We start from the raw sequence: 14,289 nt of genomic DNA, 5'->3' as shown, positions 1-14,289 counted from the left end.
ATTTTTTTTTGTTGGGGGCTATATATAGGGTTTTTCCTTATATGTCATTTAGTAATCAAAAACTACTTTTATGGTGGTTTAAAACTTGGCTGTTCATCTGTAAAATTTATTTGGAAAGGGGGAAGACACCGCACTCATTTAAGAGGAATGCCACCTTCACCTGGATTGACTTGAGATTTCCCTCTTATTACAAGTCTACTTGTGGGGAGGAGTATATATAGTCCTGGGACAGCCAGGTCAAAGGAGGAGAGAGCATTTTTATTCATGAGGCTGGCAGTCGTGATGGGTTCCTGGTCTGGTCGCAAGAGTACAAGCTATAGGCGATAAGGCGGCATATCTTTTTTTCTTTGAATCTTGATAGGGTGATGTGCTCTCTTTTGCGACTAATTTTTTTTATCTCATTCTAAGTGTTTTGTATTCTAACTCAGTGGTTTTGGCATTTTTAGTGTTTAATGTATTTTAATTGTTTGCTTTCAACTTGTATTATTGAAATAAAGATGGATTTAATACTTTTAGACCCCATCATGTATCCCCTCCGCTTCCAGTCTAAATTGAGTTGATTCAGAAACGCCAGATTCCTGCCTGACTCTGCATTGTATATAGAATGTACAGCATAAGGGGGAATTTAAGGGAACACAAGAAAAAGGGAGCCCCCAGGGTTGAATCATGGCATAACCCATGGGATTATCCAGACTCAGATGGGCACGAGTTCAAATCTTTAAATCTTACTTCTATCGACTTCAGGTCGACACGCACTGCATCTCGGACATAACCACGCTAACCAGTGTTGACCCTTGTGCCTTGGTAACTTCTATACACTTACACTTGCTTTCTATAACTTCGCTTACACCCTTCAACATGCCTCTCCCTTTAAGTACATAATACCTTGCGTTCTTGGACGAATTAACCAGGTGGTGGCAGCTAGATTTCGTACCAAGGATCGAGGGTTAATCTTGCTTACATATCACTACACCATAAATCAAGCAGCCTCACAGACTATACCTAAAACTCGGCCATTATCCAGGAGTTATAAGACGCCTGGTACTTTAAGTCAGGCGACCTACTAGCCGCTCAACCCGGGGTGCAAACACCACGTCCCACAATCAGAAGCAAAAGACTGGTGCAGGAGTTCTCAGCAACAGTCTACCAGCTGAACTGAGGGCAAATCAACAACGCCTACAACCAGGCAGACTTGCTCATATCAGAGAAACGGCAGCCGAACCCAATAACTCAGATGTTATCTTCTCTCTGAGAAAGACAAACCTATAAAAAAAATAGTTTCTGCACAACCCCGGGTTCTGATGGGATCTCGTACCCCATCATTTCCCACCTAGGACTGGCAGGTGAGCTTGCATTCCTGCAACTCATCAACAAGTCCTGGGAAACTTCCACTCTACCTCAGAGCTGGAAGTGGGCCATCATAGTCCCCATCCCAAAACCAGAGGAGTCAGAGAAGTACCACCCCATCTCTCTCCTTAGCTGTTTGGACAAGACGGCCGAGAGGATGGTACTAAACCGACTCCAATGGAAAATGGGACCCCCCACATGAACATCTCCATGGGTTCACAAGGGGCATGAGCACAACACACAGCATAGCCACGCTCTTAAGCACAATCAGTACTGCCACTTCTGTGGTAGTATTCCTAGACCTGGAGAAGGCTTCTGAATTAGTAAGCACTATTGCTATTCAGGAGACCCTGATCCAGAAGGGAATCAGTGGATCTGAGACAAAATGTTCAAGGGACAATTCTGAGACCCACGGAATGGACTTAGAATGGGTCCAGGTCTTCCAGTACCTTGGGGCAATGATTGACCGGACCCTCTCCTTTAAAAAGGAAGCCCTGTACTTGGTTGAACCAAAGCAAGACTGTCTGTCATGAGAGCAATGTCTGGGAGACACATAGGAGCTAGACATAAAAGTACCAAGATCATTCTATGTACATGTCATCCATCCCATAGTGGACTATGCTTCTGATTGCCACAAAACCAAGATTAAGAGAAAAATTGGAGACAGTTCAAAATGAAACTGTCCACCTTGGCGCACCTAAGGTGGACAGAGGCCACCAACCTCCTCATGGAGGCAAACCTTCTCCCCCTGGAATCACAAATTGATTTAATGGCAGCTCAGTTCCAAATGTCCAAACTCCCAGGAACACAAACATGAGACAAAAAATACTCAGATGCCTGAACAAGACCACAAGCTGTTTGTAAACAACTCCAGGCTGTCTCACACAACCAGGGTATTGATACTCTATCACCTCAAAGAGCAACTACTTGCATAAGGCATGGACTCCCCCCGCCCTGACTTTATTGAAGCCCCGACGTGGGCACATACCTTGATCGAGTTCTCTGTTATGAAAATTGTCAAGGAGAAGGAATCAATACAGCATGCCTAGTCTAAAGGCAGAAGCTGAGAGGGTCATTGCAGCCATCAGTCCTCCAGGTAGTAGAACCTACTTCACGGATGGATTAGTCGATCCCTTAAACCACTCTGCAGGCGCCGGTTTTGCAGCAAGGGATGCCACACAATCCATGGGGCCTCCTCACTACGAGCAGAGGTGTTGCAATCATAGGAGCCTAGCCCACGCGTCCCAGAGGGAAGGAAACGTGGTCATAACATACAGACTCCAGGGCAGCCATTCACTGTCTACAGCAAAGCTCACCCCAAAAACAACATCTACCTCCTGACCACTGTCCTCACCATAGCATAGAGGATTCTTGTCAGGGTAGAATAATAATCATAAACTGGTCCCTAGCCACATGGGCATCAGAGGGAATGAGCTTGCTGACAGACTAGCTGACATTTGCAGGAGCATGCCCCCAAATTCCATGATCATAAAACCGAGCCGAAAAATCTTAAGGCAGAAGTGTAATGCTACAGTTCGTACCTTCCTCCTGCAGCTTCACATCACCTCCCCATCGACCAGATGGTACCCTGATGCCACAGGCTATGAGCCACTAGCACTCTCTGAAGCAGTAAATAGAGTTACCGAAGTCATTCTTCACAGAATCAGACTAGGTTACCATTACGCATAGCAGATCATAGAGACAATTGACTATGAAGACAGGTGTTGCATGCGCTGTGGCGAGCCGAACGCTACGCTGGTACATTAGTTACAGAATTGTGGGCACACACAATTTCTGAGACAAGGTCCGCCCACAACAGCTGCCGGGCTGGTAAAGAGATTATGCCGCATGCTTACATCAAGGAGCGCCTGCTGGCAATCCCGCCACCACGGTAAGCATAGAGTGTCAGAGAACAAAATGAGACAGCCATAAATAGCTGACACAGGCTGGGCCATAAATAGCTGACACAGGCTGGGCCATATGCAAGAAGGGCCGGGCGAAGCAATAACTTGTCAAATCTCAAACGAATGAACGAACAAAAATTAGACAGACCACTCTGCACCTCTGAGTTTGACTCTCCTTCTACTCAAGGTCTCGGCTCCTCATTAAGCTTCTCCAACAAGGTTAGTTGTGGAGAGGAAGCGTTCGTAGGGATCAGCTACAGGAGGTTGTGGTGGAATCACCCCTAAGAGTGTGGCGGCAGTTAAAATCACCAACTATGAGGAAAGATGGCTGGAGTTGGGAAATTAGTTTCAAAGGCAACAAAGTCAATGCGGTGGGAAGGGGAGAAGTAGACTGTGAACCAGAGACGAAGAAAGATGGGAAATAACTGTGCAAGGTCAGTGCTTTGAAAGAAGGCAGAACATAAATGGATTATACGAAAGGATATGACGAAGGTCAAGTATGTGAGAACGAAAACCGCGAATATGCCAATGTAGGAGAGCTATTACTTTGTTGATCTACGAATGATAACGTTTACAGTGCGTGTTGGAGAATTTGAAGGGGAAGGAGCTAGGGGTGAGATAAGGAATGAGAGGGGAGATAGTATGGGGGGGGGTAGGAGGTGGTGGCATAAGTAATTACGTGTTGTGTATCCAGGATAGTGGGGGTGGATGGCGGGTTAATGTAGGTGGAGCTGGAAGGTTGTTGGGAGGGAGTAAGAGGAAGGGGTGTAGGGGGAATATGAGTTGGAGGATGGATATCAGCAGTCTTTTAGAGTGCGGAGGGAGTGGGAGTTGTGAAATTGGAGGGTGGATGAGGTTTTCTGTGTCAATTTGGGACCCGAAGGAATAATTTTATATATCTCCAAATTGACACAGAAAACCTCATCCACCCTCCAATTTCACAACTCCCACTCCCTCCGCACTCTAAAAGACTGCTGATATCCATCCTCCAACTCATATTCCCCCTACACCCCTTCCTCTTACTCCCTCCCAACAACCTTCCAGCTCCACCTACATTAACCCGCCATCCACCCCCACTATCCTGGATACACAACACGTAATTACTTATGCCACCACCTCCTACCCCCCCCCATACTATCTCCCCCTCTCATTCCTTATCTCACCCCCTAGCTCCTTCCCCTTCAAATTCTCCAACACGCACTGTAAACGTTATCATTCGTAGATCAACAAAGTAATAGCTCTCCTACATTGGCATATTCGCGGTTTTCGTTCTCACATACTTGACCTTCGTCATATCCTTTCGTATAATCCATTTATGTTCTGCCTTCTTTCAAAGCACTGACCTTGCACAGTTATTTGCATCTTTCTTCGTCTCTGGTTCACAGTCTACTTCTCCCCTTCCCACCGCATTGACTTTGTTGCCTTTGAAACTAATTTCCCAACTCCAGCCATCTTTCCTCATAGTTGGTGATTTTAACTGCCGCCACACTCTTAGGGGTGATTCCACCACAACCTCCTGTAGCTGATCCCTACGAACGCTTCCTCTCCACAACTAACCTTGTTGGAGAAGCTTAATGAGGAGCCGAGACCTTGAGTAGAAGGAGAGTCAAACTCAGAGGTGCAGAGTGGTCTGTCTAATTTTTGTTCGTTCATTCGTTTGAGATTTGACAAGTTATTGCTTCGCCCGGCCCTTCTTGCATATGGCCCAGCCTGTGTCAGCTATTTATGGCCCAGCCTGTGTCAGCTATTTATGGCTGTCTCATTTTGTTCTCTGACACTCTATGCTTACCGTGGTGGCGGGATTGCCAGCAGGCGCTCCTTGATGTAAGCATGCGGCATAATCTCTTTACCAGCCCGGCAGCTGTTGTGGGCGGAAACCCTTTTCTCAGAAATTGTGTGTGCCCACAATTCTGTAACTAATGTACCAGCGTAGCGTTCGGCTCGCCACAGCGCATGCAACACCTGTCTTCATAGTCAATTGTCTCTATGATCTGCTATGCGTAATGGTAACCTAGTCTGATTCTGTGAAGAATGACTTCGGTAACTCTATTTACTGCTTCAGAGAGTGCTAGTGGCTCATAGCCTGTGGCATCAGGGTACCATCTGGTCGATGGGGAGGTGATGTGAAGCTGCAGGAGGAAGGTACGAACTGTAGCATTACACTTCTGCCTTAAGATTTTTCGGCTCGGTTTTATGATCATGGAATTTGGGGGCATGCTCCTGCAAATGTCAGCTAGTCTGTCAGCAAGCTCATTCCCTCTGATGCCCATGTGGCTAGGACCAGTTTATGATTATTATTCTACCCTGAGCAAGAATCCTCTATGCTATGGTGAGGACAGTGGTCAGGAGGTAGATGTTGTCTTTGGGTGAGCTTTGCTGTAGACAGTGAATGGCTGCCCTGGAGTCTGTATGTATGACCACGTTTCCTTCCCTCTGGGACGCGTGGGCTAGGCTCCTATGATTGCAACACCTCTGCTCGTAGTGAGGAGGCCCCATGGATTGTGTGGCATCCCTTGCTGCAAAACCGGCGCCTGCAGAGTGGTTTAAGGGATCGACTAATCCATCCGTGAAGTAGGTTCTACTACCTGGAGGACTGATGGCTGCAATGACCCTTCACGCTTCTGCCTTTAGACTAGGCATGCTGTATTGATTCCTTCTCCTTGACAAGTTCATAACAGAGAACTCGATCAAGGTATGTGCCCACGTCGGGGCTTCAATAAAGTCAGGGCGGGGGGAGTCCATGCCTTATGCAAGTAGTTGCTCTTTGAGGTGATAGAGTATCAATACCCTGGTTGTGTGAGACAGCCTGGAGTTGTTTACAAACAGCTTGTGGTCTTGTTCAGGCATCTGAGTATTTTTTGTCTCATGTTTGTGTTCCTGGGAGTTTGGACATTTGGAACTGAGCTGCCATTAAATCAATTTGTGATTCCAGGGGGAGAAGGTTTGCCTCCATGAGGAGGTTGGTGGCCTCTGTCCACCTTAGGTGCGCCAAGGTGGACAGTTTCATTTTGAACTGTCTCCAATTTTTCTCTTAATCTTGGTTTTGTGGCAATCAGAAGCATAGTCCACTATGGGATGGATGACATGTACATAGAATGATCTTGGTACTTTTATGTCTAGCTCCTATGTGTCTCCCAGACATTGCTCTCATGACAGACAGTCTTGCTTTGGTTCAACCAAGTACAGGGCTTCCTTTTTAAAGGAGAGGGTCCGGTCAATCATTGCCCCAAGGTACTGGAAGACCTGGACCCATTCTAAGTCCATTCCGTGGGTCTCAGAATTGTCCCTTGAACATTTTGTCTCAGATCCACTGATTCCCTTCTGGATCAGGGTCTCCTGAATAGCAATAGTGCTTACTAATTCAGAAGCCTTCTCCAGGTCTAGGAATACTACCACAGAAGTGGCAGTACTGATTGTGCTTAAGAGCGTGGCTATGCTGTGTGTTGTGCTCATGCCCCTTGTGAACCCATGGAGATGTTCATGTGGGGGGTCCCATTTTCCATTGGAGTCGGTTTAGTACCATCCTCTCGGCCGTCTTGTCCAAACAGCTAAGGAGAGAGATGGGGCGGTACTTCTCTGACTCCTCTGGTTTTGGGATGGGGACTATGATGGCCCACTTCCAGCTCTGAGGTAGAGTGGAAGTTTCCCAGGACTTGTTGATGAGTTGCAGGAATGCAAGCTCACCTGCCAGTCCTAGGTGGGAAATGATGGGGTACGAGATCCCATCAGAACCCGGGGTTGTGCAGAAACTATTTTTTTTATAGGTTTGTCTTTCTCAGAGAGAAGATAACATCTGAGTTATTGGGTTCGGCTGCCGTTTCTCTGATATGAGCAAGTCTGCCTGGTTGTAGGCGTTGTTGATTTGCCCTCAGTTCAGCTGGTAGACTGTTGCTGAGAACTCCTGCACCAGTCTTTTGCTTCTGATTGTGGGACGTGGTGTTTGCACCCCGGGGTTGAGCGGCTAGTAGGTCGCCTGACTTAAAGTACCAGGCGTCTTATAACTCCTGGATAATGGCCGAGTTTTAGGTATAGTCTGTGAGGCTGCTTGATTTATGGTGTAGTGATATGTAAGCAAGATTAACCCTCGATCCTTGGTACGAAATCTAGCTGCCACCACCTGGTTAATTCGTCCAAGAACGCAAGGTATTATGTACTTAAAGGGAGAGGCATGTTGAAGGGTGTAAGCGAAGTTATAGAAAGCAAGTGTAAGTGTATAGAAGTTACCAAGGCACAAGGGTCAACACTGGTTAGCGTGGTTATGTCCGAGATGCAGTGCGTGTCGACCTGAAGTCGATAGAAGTAAGATTTAAAGATTTGAACTCGTGCCCATCTGAGTCTGGATAATCCCATGGGTTATGCCATGATTCAACCCTGGGGGCTCCCTTTTTCTTGTGTTCCCTTAAATTCCCCCTTATGCTGTACATTCTATATACAATGCAGAGTCAGGCAGGAATCTGGCGTTTCTGAATCAACTCAATTTAGACTGGAAGCGGAGGGGATACATGATGGGGTCTAAAAGTATTAAATCCATCTTTATTTCAATAATACAAGTTGAAAGCAAACAATTAAAATACATTAAACACTAAAAATGCCAAAACCACTGAGTTAGAATACAAAACACTTAGAATGAGATAAAAAAAATTAGTCGCAAAAGAGAGCACATCACCCTATCAAGATTCAAAGAAAAAAAGATATGCCGCCTTATCGCCTATAGCTTGTACTCTTGCGACCAGACCAGGAACCCATCACGACTGCCAGCCTCATGAATAAAAATGCTCTCTCCTCCTTTGACCTGGCTGTCCCAGGACTATATATACTCCTCCCCACAAGTAGACTTGTAATAAGAGGGAAATCTCAAGTCAATCCAGGTGAAGGTGGCATTCCTCTTAAATGAGTGCGGTGTCTTCCCCCTTTCCGAAAATAAGATTTTTACATGATGAAACAGGCCAAGTTTTAAAACCAGCCATAAAAAGTAGTTTTGATTAGCTAAAATGACATTATAAAAGGAAAAAACCCTACTATATAGCCCCAGACATAATAGTGTGCTCTCCTATGTGGATGGATAAAAAAGAAAACGTGAATAAAAATTTTAATAAACTAATTAAAAACAAAAGAAATGATACATAAAATGGCAAGCTGATCAATAAAAGCATCTCTCTCGTCATCATCTTCCTGGACCCGTATACAGTCAATGACGGCCCCATGTTTGCAAGCGAAGGGGCAACTCTTCTATTCTAGAGTTCCTCTGTCTGGTTGGAGATTCACTAAAATTCCTCCCCACCAAAGTCCGTTAACTCCAATTGGCGGACTCAATCTGTAAGCTGAGGAAATGGCCAGAGACTTCTGAAAAGAAAGAATACATTACTAAAAGGTCTTACATAGATGAACATCTTTACCTTTTTCTCGTCTCTTAATAAGGTTAGATGTGCACGACCAAAGACAAGACTCCAAAACCAAAAATCCAAAATCTGGGACAAAAAAATGCCCGCAGGAAGGTGTGACTGGCCAATTTTCTTCACATTACTCTACCATATCTGGGTCCAATTCACACCCCAGATCTGACTCAGGACATGCAGTCTCACTTGAAGGAATGTATGGGCGCATCTGGTTAATGTGATAGTTAACCTCATTGTATGGTGGGTTAGGCTCCCGGGCTAGGTAATTTACTGGCCCAATCTTCTTAACAATGCGAGCAGGTATACTCCACCTTGGTCCCAATGCTCTGGCTAAACCACCTGGACGGCCGGAGTTCCAAAGCAGGACAAGGTCTCTCTCTGCAGCCCCCCTAACGGAAGCCGCCTTTCTAAGGTGGGGGGGCTTGAGGTCCCAATGATCTGGTGAGCCGGACCAGAGGGCTACCCATACTGGAGAGGTCACCTGGTTCATTCCATCTTGGACCAGGGAGAGCTCTCCCATGTGTGTTTGCCGTGCGTGGCATCCCGTATTACCAGGAGACAGGAGTCCTGGAGGTTGAGCGATGCTGCACGCTGTGCCCTGCAGCTAGCAACACACCTCTTTGGTCCTTTATTCTGGTTAGACGGGTGGCTTGATCAAGGCCCGGTCAAGTCTGGTCAAATATGGGTAGGGTCAAGCAGACACTATTCAGTCGGTAGCACATAGGTCCCGCGACTGCCATCAGTACTGTCATAGTGGCTGCATATATTTCCTCATTACCCCTGTGGCTGTTGGGAGATTTTGAACCCCAACTATAGCTTCCCCTCATTGGACACCATGGTGGGTGGGGGGTGAGGAAATGAATTCCAATTTGCATGAGTACTTCAAATTTACAAAGATCTAGCACTCTCCCTGACGACCTACGCAATCCCTGACCATTCCCTCTGGAACATCACGTATTGTCACTTTGGAACCTTTCCAGCTTCCAAAGGGCAAGAATGGGAATCGTAATGGTTCCCGGGCTCCCAAACCAGGAAGAAGGGGAAAAGTCCTCCTCAATCCACTAAGGAAATCTTACCTGGTAAATATGAAAGCATTTCATATAGTAAGTACCTAGTAGTGAAGACCATTGATGGTGTATCAATCATGGATCTTGATACTTATGAAGTACATCGAAAAATTGTTGAAGTATGTCAACGTGATCCTCACATCACCCCACAGCGAGATGGTAGCTTGATAGTTGAGGTTTCATCACCAGATGAGAGTGACCGTCTGCGTGCGGTATGCGACATTCCTGGGGCTCAAGTTTGATGTTCTCCTCACAAAACCCTCAATCAGTGTAAGGAAACAGTCGACACCAGTTTTTCTTCTAACTTTTAACACATTAATCCTTCCAGAATCGGTCAAGTTAGCATGGTACCACCTCAAGGTAAAGCCATATGTGCCCAACCCTTCCGCTGCCAGGGTTATGGGCATGGAGCCAACTCTTGCCGTTTTAAAGAAAATGGGCAACCAAGAGTATGTGTAAAGTGTGGTACAACAGGTCATCAAGGAGATGACAACTGTCCAGGTCCAATATGCTGTTACCACTGCAAAGAAGCTCATGAAGCTTCTTCAAAGCAATGTAAAAGGTACAAATTTGAAAAGGAAGTATTGGTAATAAGGAGCAAGGAGAAAGTTAGTTTTCCAGAGGCAAAGCGATGTGCCCGTGTGCTGTTTGCACAGCCAGGTAGGTCCTTTGCTTCGGTTCTAGCCCATCCTCCTTCCCACCAACCCTTGCCCTCCAATGCTTCATACAACACACACTCTGCCACTTCCTTTAACCCTCCTCAGTCCCAAATTGCTGACATTGCCTCTGGTGAGTTGTTCCACCAAAAACGGAGTAAGACTGAAGGGTCTACTGAGGAGACTCCTCCCAAAGTAAGGTCTTTGGAGCCATCATTTAAGGCTCCAGAGGCCTCAACAGTGACACCTCCAGCTGCCACCACATCCACAGGGGCCTCTCCTGCTAGGCAGAATGCCCCTGAAGTAAAGGCTCAGGCACGCCCTTTGCCCAGGCAAAGGAATCCTGAACCTGTGCAAAAGACTCCAGCTGCCACAACATCCACAGGGGCCTCCACTGCTAGACAGAATGCCCCTGAGCAAAGGCTCAGGTCCATTCTTTGCCCAGGCAAAAAAAATCCTTAACCTGTCCAAAGGAAACCTGTGGAAACTAGTTCCACACGTAAACAACCATTAAAAAGGTACTCCCAGGATCATGGAAAGGGACAGCCTAAAGGTGTGGGGCAAACCTTGACCACAAGTGCTGCCAAACACTATGAAGAACTGGATACCCTAATCCAATGGAATTGTCAGGGAATTCATGCAAAATGGGAAGAACTGCAACATCTGATAGCTTCATATAATCCAGTTTGTGTATGTCTACAAGAGATTATAACCAGGGAAAATTGTACCATTTCCCTGAGAGGATTCCAAGTTCAAGCCCATTATGGGACCTTTGACAATGGACCTCATGGAGGAGTAGCAGTAATGGTACGTCAAGATATTCCCTTCCAGGCCATCCACCTGCAGACAACACTGCAGGTGAAGGCTGTGAGAATAGGCATGACACGACCTTACACTGTTGCATCCATCTACCTTCCTCCACATAATCTGAACATTAATGATTTGGAAAATCTACTTGAGCAGTTGCCACATCCATATCTACTCTTGGGAGACTTCAATGGTCGGCATCACCTCTGGGGAGACACTTTGTGCAACCCTCGAGGAAGGGCCTTGGAGTCCTTGTTCTTAAGAGTAGATGCAGTTTTACTGAACAATGACACTCCCACACATTTCCAAATTCAAACTGGACATTCTCCAATATAGACCTATCAATAGGCTTACCTGATTCACAGTTGAACTTCACTTGGCAGGTCATGGAAGACTTACATGGAAGCGACCACTTTCCAATAATTTTGGAGGAGGTGAATGGTATTCCTGTCAATGGAGTGCAGAGATGGCAACTTGAACATGCGGACTGGAATCTTTTTAGATCAACTGCAGTATTGCAATAATCTGTGAATGATTTCCAGTGTGTTCAAGATGCTGTTAATCACTTCACATCACGAATTCACTTTGCAGCAGAAGCATCCATTCATAAAAGTAGCGGGCATTACCGTCGACCTCCAGTACCCTGGTGGTCTGATGAATGCCAACAAGCTGTCAGAGCAAGAAAAGCTGCATTAAGGCAGTTGAAATGACGCCCCAGCATTGTAACCTTGATCAATTACAAAAAGACCCAAGCCAAGGCCAGGTGTGTGCTAAAGGAGGCTAGACGGACGTCGTGGAGACAGTATGTCTCCTCAATTAACTCTGGGACCCCCTTACAAGGTGCGTAAGATCGCTGGAAAGAGCATATCCATGTCACCACCTGCTAGATAGATGGCATAATCATCACAGACAAAAAAGATGTTGCAAATGAGCTAGCTAAATCCATGGCAGAGATCCCCTCTGGAGCATCTTACACTGCTCGATTCTCCACTTTTCGGCTGAACAGGAACAACACCTAGTGTCATTCTTCAGTAAGATTGCAGCAGAACTTCCATATAACTTGCCATTTTTGCGCAAGGAGATGGACTCTGCTTTGCAGCTCTGCCGTAAGACTGCCCCAGGAAGTGACGATATTCCATACCAAATGATATCTCACACCAGAGAGCTCCCAGAAGTTCCTGTTAGACCTATTTAATAGGATCTATAGGGAGGGCACAGTGCCATCCACATGGAGAGAAGCTATATTCATTCCTGTTCCTAAACCTGGCAAAGATGCTTCCACACCAGGAAATTACAGACCAATTTCCCTCACCAGCTGCATCTGCAAGCTGATGGAGAAAATGGTAAATTTCAGGTTGACATGGCTGCTAGAAAAAGAAAACGTGTTGACCCCATATCAATATGGCTTTAGAAAATTGAGATTGACCACAGATGCACTTGTGAGGATGGAAACTGCTATACAGAATTCCTTCGCACATCGTAGGCCTTGAAAAGGCCTACGATACTACTTGGAAGCATGGCATACTCATGAAGCTGTATGACATTGGTTTAAGAGGAGCATTACCTACCTTCATACAAAGCTTCCTTGCTGACAGGAAGTTTAGAGTTCGGGTAGGAAACAGTTTCTCTAACCTGGAAGATCAGCTGGAAGGGGTTCCACAAGGGAGTGTCTTTAAGTGTGACCCTGTTTGCCATTGCTATAAATGACATCGCAAAGGTTGTTCCAAGTGCAGTCTCATGTAATCTGTATGTGGATGACTTTACACTGTACTGCTCAGGAGGAAGCTTACAGGATGTGCAAGGACACATGCAGACTGCAATAAATCAGGTTGTACAGTGGGCAACATATCATGAGTTCAAATTTTCTCCAAGCAAGACCATGGCTATACATTTCCACAAAAGAGGAAAGTTCCATCCTTCCCTCTATTTAGGCGTAAACCCACTGCAATTTGTCCAAGAGGTGAAGTACTTGGGTCTAATTTTTTACTCAAGACTTACATAGGTGCCTCACATCAAACAGTTAAAAGTGAAGGCTACAAAAGCACTTAGTATTTTGCGGGTTCTTTCACATTTATCTTGGGGTGCTGACCGCAAAACGCTTCTATGGCTTTACCGAGCGCTTGATTATGGATGTGAAGCTTATTCATCTGCAACTCCCACTGTTGGATGTTGGACTCAGTTCATAATGAAGCTCTCAGAATCTGTACTGGGGCTTTCAGGTCTTCACCTGTGGAGTCCCTGTATGCTGAGAGTGGAGAACCACCTCTTTCATTACACCGGGATTACATGAACCTGATTTACCACAAGAGACTACAAAGGATTCCGGGATCTCCTACATCCAGATTGGTTTTCAACCCCCTTGAGGATAGCCGATCCTATGGTAGGAGAATGAGGAATCTTGTGGAAGAGCTTAATTTAAGTCTCACTAAGGTTCTGGCTGTTGGAATTCCCCAATTCCCCTTGGACTAATCAAGTTGAGCTGGATTTGGTCGGAATTGGGAAAGGGGAGAGATCTGAAACAGAAGTCTGAGAGATTTCTTCAGCACATTTCTAAGTACCAAGGATCAGATGCAATATATACAGATGGTACGAAATCTGAAAATGGTGTGGGCTTTGCAGCAGTGAGCAGATGGAAGACTGCATCTGGCAGTCTTTCTCTAGCAGCCTCGATCTTCACTGCAGAGTTACATGTCATCCTTGGAAGGGAGAGCCATATATCACTCACCACTCGTACGACCAGCATAAAGAATATATCACAATAACCAGTTAGAAGAGAAAAGGAATAGGATGATAATGGTCCGTCCTAGAATGAGCGGTGCAGGTAATAGCATGCAACCGCAGCTAATATTAGAGATAGAAACAAAACTCTGCGGGAGTAACACATATATCTGACGAACTCGCTAACTCTCGAGGACTAGTGCAAGTAAAGGAGAAAAAGGATGATGTATCAAAGCAAGGATGACCAATGAGAGGACAATCATGATTCCTGACACTGATAAAACTGATCAGCCAGCTTCAGGACGTTAAAATGGAACGGACAAAGCTTAGGCCGAATAGTAGTATGAGCATGATTTTCCTTAAATACCAAGGAACCGACCCCGATAGATTTCGC

The sequence above is a fragment of the Penaeus monodon genome, unplaced genomic scaffold, assembly GCF_015228065.2.
Source record: "Penaeus monodon isolate SGIC_2016 unplaced genomic scaffold, NSTDA_Pmon_1 PmonScaffold_291, whole genome shotgun sequence".
Classification (NCBI taxonomy): Eukaryota; Metazoa; Arthropoda; class Malacostraca; order Decapoda; family Penaeidae; genus Penaeus; species Penaeus monodon.
This window is presented reverse-complemented; position numbering follows the sequence as displayed.